The sequence below is a fragment of the Perognathus longimembris genome, chromosome 19 (genome assembly GCF_023159225.1).
Source record: "Perognathus longimembris pacificus isolate PPM17 chromosome 19, ASM2315922v1, whole genome shotgun sequence".
Lineage (NCBI taxonomy): Eukaryota > Metazoa > Chordata > Mammalia > Rodentia > Heteromyidae > Perognathus > Perognathus longimembris.
Window position 1 is genome coordinate 32006993 of NC_063179.1, and position 5930 is coordinate 32012922.

The following is a 5930-nucleotide window of genomic DNA, read 5'->3' on the forward strand; positions in this document are numbered from 1 at the left end:
ACTTGGTTTTCCTTACTAATGGTCAAGATACCCAAACCTAAGGACAACTATATGTTGGAGGCCACATATGCCACAGAAACAAGGCCTTTGTTGTATTGATAAAGTGGTAGCCACATATATCAGAGTTTCTGCCCTGATCCCCATAAATATCTGATCAACAGACAGGCTGACGGAATGTTCGATGGGTAAGAAGTTCTGAGTATTTTATCTCTGGTTAAACATGCCCATATAGGCTGTACTAGAGGCCATGGTATGTTCTAACTACAGACTATGTAGAGCTTATCAGAGATGGCTGTTCTTACTTCCTGGGCTGTTCTGATTTCCTGAGAAGTTAGTATGAATTAGGCCAGATATTTTTTTAATCCTATTGTAAGGGAGAATACATAAGATCTAGTAGAAGAACATTTGCATACAGGCTTTTCAGGCTCTACCTCAATGTTCTTTCTCTAGATAAGGTTCAGAGCAGAAAAGTCTCCCCGAGGAAGGCCAGTTCTTAAAACCACGGAGGATAGGGGATGCAAGGCGCAAAACTATAAACTAGGAAATTCTGAAGACAGTCCCAATCATACACTCTCCTGAACCTGGGCTTTTAGATCCCAGGCCCAAAGTCTAGGAGTACCATGTTAGGGACGACCAGCCACTTTCTTCCATATGTCAAAAAAGAGATATGACAGAGAAAGGTGTATTCTGTGGAGGCATGGGAAGGCAGCCCATCAGCCCATCTTCATCTGTCTTCAGGGGTGTAAGAGGATACAGGCATTGACCACATGCATGTTAAATAGGGAGACTTGGGGACAGGAAGTAAGAAAGGTGTGTATGGTTAAAATGGTCCCAGTCACAGGTATGGTCTGGTTGACCAATAGCTCAGGCTCTAATTTCAGAGGCATGGCTGGTGGTCTGAAACTTTTGACTTTTCTCTTCCAGATAAGAAGATGGCACTGCCTATTTGAGGGGCAGTTTGTCCTTTATCACAAGTTGCTCATTGGTGACTCTTGTCTTCCCTGGAGGCTGAGGTACTTGTAATGTGACTGTAGCAAGGAATAACTTGTATCAAAAGGCCCCTGTGCAAGGGGTAGGAGGACTGAGTATCCAGGTTTTACTTAATTCACGGGCCCAGAAAAAGTAGCTTTTCAGTTGCCTCTACTATTTCTAAAGACCAGATATGTATTTATGGGCCAAACTGAGTTGAAGATGGACAATCTCTCCCTCTTTAGACATAGTTGAAGGTAGACTGAAGGCTCTTGAGCACAAGTTGGGTTTCTCTCCCCAGCAAGTAGTTCCTCCAAGGATGTGCCCTTGGGAAGCCTCACACTTGACTTGTATTTTGTGAGATCCCAGATTTTGACCAATAATTCAGATAGAATTTGCTGTAAAGGAAGGATCCCATGTGAGCTATCTTACTTGGAAGTTCCAGCTCTGTCTAGTAGCAGATTGATGTAACAGTGGTTCTGAATCTACTGAGTACTTGGGGGAAGAGTGAAACTTAATCATCTCAATATCACAAATTCTTGCTCCTGAGAGCTGAGAATTGGCAAACGCCCTTCCTACCCTTCTGGTCCTTGAAGTGGCAAAGTATTTGGTGTTACTCCCGGCTCCTGAGCCCTCTTGACTCTGCATGAGTATGCGCTGCTCAGACCTCTTGCATGCTGCCTTGTATAGGCTGCCTTTTAAAATAATTTTCACGCTATAGTATTTCTGGGTATGACATTACTGATTTAGCTACTTGACTGATGTTCAGATTCTGGGTTGTTATAGAAACAAATTGTTTTACACATAAAGATGACCTTTTTTTTTGGTAGATTGTGGGGCTTGAACTCAGGGGCTAGGCACTGTCCCTGAGCTCTTTTGCTCAAGGCCAGCGCTCTAAAACTTTGAGCCACAATTCCACTTCTAGTTTTTGAGTGGTAAATTGGAGGTAAGAGTCTCATGGGGACTTTTCTGCCTGGGCTGGTTTTGAACCATGATCCTCAGACCTCAATCTCCCTAGACGGATTACAGGTGTGAGTCACAGTAACCTGGATTTAAAGATGACTTTTAAAAGATCCTTTACATATCTATTTTATATGGCAAAAGAATTCTTTGCTGAAGAATACATACACAGTAATATTTCCAAAAGAGAAACTTCCTGTATTTATTTAAAATGTTTTCTTTAAAACTGGAGGCATGGCTCAAGTGGTAGAGCACTGTCGGCAAAAAAGCTGAGCAAGAGCACAAGGCCATGAATTCAAGCTCTGAGACTAGCACAGAAGATAAATAAAAAATTATTAATGTTTAAAAAATTTGGTCAGGTATAGCACTGTACCACTTGAGCCACCACTCCACTTCTAGCTTTTTTATTTTTTTCTTTTGGCCAGTCCTGGGGCTTGGACTCAGGGCCTGAGCACTGTCTCTGGCTTCTTTTTGCTCAAGGCTAGCACTCTGCTACTTGAGCCACAGCGCCACTTCTGGCCATTTTCTGTATATGTGGTGCTGGGGAATTGAACCCAGGGCCTCATGTATACGAGGCAAGCACTCTTGCCACTAGGCCATATCCCCAGCCCTTCGAGCTTTTTCTGTGTGTGTGATTAGTTGGAGATAGGAATCTCAGTTTTCTGCCTGAGCTGGTTTTGAACCATGATCTAAAGATCTCAGCCTTCTGACTAACTGGGATTATAGGCATGAGCCACTGGTACCTGGCAATCAAATTATTTTTAAAGGTGATTTATTATCTAAATTTTAATCTATTTAATTTGTGTTTGATTTGTCTTATTTCCAGGGTGTATGTATATGTGTATCTGTGCTCTGTGTGTGTGTGTTAGAGAGATACCCTGGATTATTCTTTTCAAGGTATATTTTTGAGTCAATTTGAAAAGTTGTGACAATGACAGCGGATTTGTAGCTTTTTATGTAAAATCTGTGAACTTTGTTGCTATCTTGCCATTGCAAGGTCATCGATGCATTCTTCTCCACACTACCAGAAACAACATGAGCCACATTACATGATTAGGCAGGCTTCGGATAGCTTTCTCCCCATGGATTAAGCAGGTCAGACACAATCTAGACTTTCAACATAGGTGTTGCCTCTGGGGCTGATAGGGAAAATCTTGCTATGAGATACATGCTGTTTTAGCCACATGATGTTTGCAAAATCAAGATGTTTTACATGCAAATCATGATTTCTGGATGTTTGCAAAAATCCAATCCTATAAGGAGTAGAGGTCCCATGTTCCTGCATGTCACATGAGGTTGGGTGCAAGTTCATGTCGCCTCTATAGATCCAGATCCCTCTCTCAGGCCCACAAACGACTTACTTATTACATGGGACTACTTGAACAAATGACTTGTTTTTGTGTAGCCTGTATTGGGGCTTGTATTCAAGGCTCACTCAACTTTCTTGTTTATCACTAATGCTCTATCATTTGAGTCATGCTTCCATCCTTGTTTGTTGTTGGTCATTTATTTACTTATTGAATTTTTCTTTTGGTAGATGGAATCTCTGCAGACATTTCTGCACATCTGGCTTCTAACTTAGATTTTCCAGATCTCAGCACCCTTAGTTGTTAAGATTACAGGTGTAGCCATGGGTGCCCAGCCTTGCACAAATGACTTCCTTAAAATGCGATTTGTAAAATATGAAGAATAAAAAATTATCTTTCTCACATATTTAGATAGCTGTCCTTCTAGTATATCTCATGTATATTAGATTACTGGGCTTATATGGTTTTACTGCTACAAAATCTGTTTGGGAAATGGCAGTGCTCTTCAAAAATACTGTGCTGATTAAATTCTTAATGTGCATAAATATTCTAGTAGGTGCACATTTGCTTCTCTTCCAAATCATTTCTTTTTCTTACAGATATCAGTTTTCAACACTGGATAGATGTCTTAGAGGAAGTGTCAATATATTGTAATCTTTGGTAAATTTCCAGTTAGGTTTTATTTGGTTGTTTATTTATTTTATTTATTTACTTCTCTGAATTTCAGAGACTCCAGTATTTTCTAACCTCTAGGCAAAGGTGGATGAATGCAGTTCTGATGCACAGGAAAGGCTTCATTAAAATTCATACAAGAAGCAATCCCATAGCCCTCCAGGGAGAGCTGCCTCATTAGTTAGGGACAGCAATGGGGCAGGCTTCACTTTCCTGGCAGTACACTGTCCCTAGGGGCTTCAAGTTGCTTCTTGAAGGTTCATGCTTCCTATGGTTATTATAGACCTGGCCACTCTAACAGGAAATGTCCCAAGAATAGCCACAGGAAGTACAGGTTATGAACCATGGATCTTGTTGATTTGTCAAAAGCATCACTTGGAACTTCTGGATTTTTCCCACCTGAAATCCATGCTGAATGGCCACAGGTCATGCACGTTTACAACACGGATGCCATTGGAACAGAGAGCAATGGAAACAGTGAGGATATAATGAAGGGATAAATCCTCTGAGCCTTCTAGGGAGAAGAGGAGCAGGATCTTGCAGGCTTCTAACCATTTTGTCAAGGACATATGAAGAGAGGCGGTGCTCCAGGCCACAGAAAGAACAGATCTACCAGTCCCAATCATGACAGGCACATAGGCTATGAAGGAAAGAGTCGGGAGGCCAGTATAGCTTCAGCAGAAGCAAGTAATACCAAGGCACTTGCACTAATCTATCACAATCAGAAGTGATAGCAGAAAGGAAGCAAGAAAGGATTGAATTTAGGATACAGGTAGAAGATGAAGTTAAGGTAACTCTGAAATTTCTATCTTGTGGGGAGATGTGGACCTTAGGGTCATCCATTATCAGACAGAAAACCAGCGGGCAACAGATGTCAGGGTCAGCTGGCTGGTTTGGACAACTTTCTGTATACTGAATGACCTCTTTGGCTAAAACTAAATGAATAGTATTCATCTTTTTTTGTTGCAGACAACTTTTTCTCCCTGAAATTCTTTTCTCTTAGCTCCCAAGTGTGATATTGTGAAGTGCATATTTGGTTGTCTTCCATCTGCTTGGTTTACAATTTCTAACATCCTTGGAACCTTCAAAATGTTACGTGTCTTCTATGTTTGTGCATAAACAGATGGCTGGAAGCTTCTAGATGCTTCAGGATGAGGTGGTGGTGCACACAGGGAAGTTGGACTTTCATATTCATCCCCTACCTTCCTGGGAAGAGAAAGGGTCTGAAGGTTGCCATTACCAAGGGCCAATCATGGAATTAAATATTAAATCATATATAGTGAAGCATCTATGAAAACCCTCAAAGGAAGCTTGGCATAGCTGCTTATCTAACACTCTGTGGGCAAGGTCCAGATGACTGAGTTCTAGGCCAGCCTGGGCTACATAGTAAGACCCTGTGTCAAATAGAATAAAACAAATATACAAAAGAACCACAAATACACAACAAAGCAATAAGAACAGGGTTCTGAAACCTTCCAGAAAACAAACACATGGTGGTTCCTTGAGGTGGCATGCTCAGAGAGGGATGAACAGTCTACCTTTATGTTCTCCTGTCTTGCCCTGCGACCCTTCCTCTGTGCCCTTGTCATAACCCAGGGAACCTGAGTGTCTCTCTCCCTTTCGTAAACTGCTCCAGCAAGTGAACAGAAACGGTGAGAGCATTGTGGGCACCTGGATCTATGCTGGTCAGAAGCACAGGGATCAGCCTGGGGTTTGTGGTTGGTCTGGAATTGGAGGCAGTCTTGGGATGGAGCTCTCAAGCTGTGTGGTTCCCTGCCCTCTCCAGGAAGCCAGTGTCTGGACAAAATGGAATTAGAAGCACCCTGCTAGTGTCTGCTGCACACAGAAGTATTTCCTGCAGCTTGGGAGATATCCTCAAACCTCTTGACTTCACAGATATCATCTGTAATGATGGTTGTGGCCTAAAATCAGGGAGACGCCGAGTGCTGGGCTAGGATTACAGCTCACACCTAACCCAGGAGGCTGAGATCTGAGGATCACAGGTTGAAGTCAGCCAGGGCA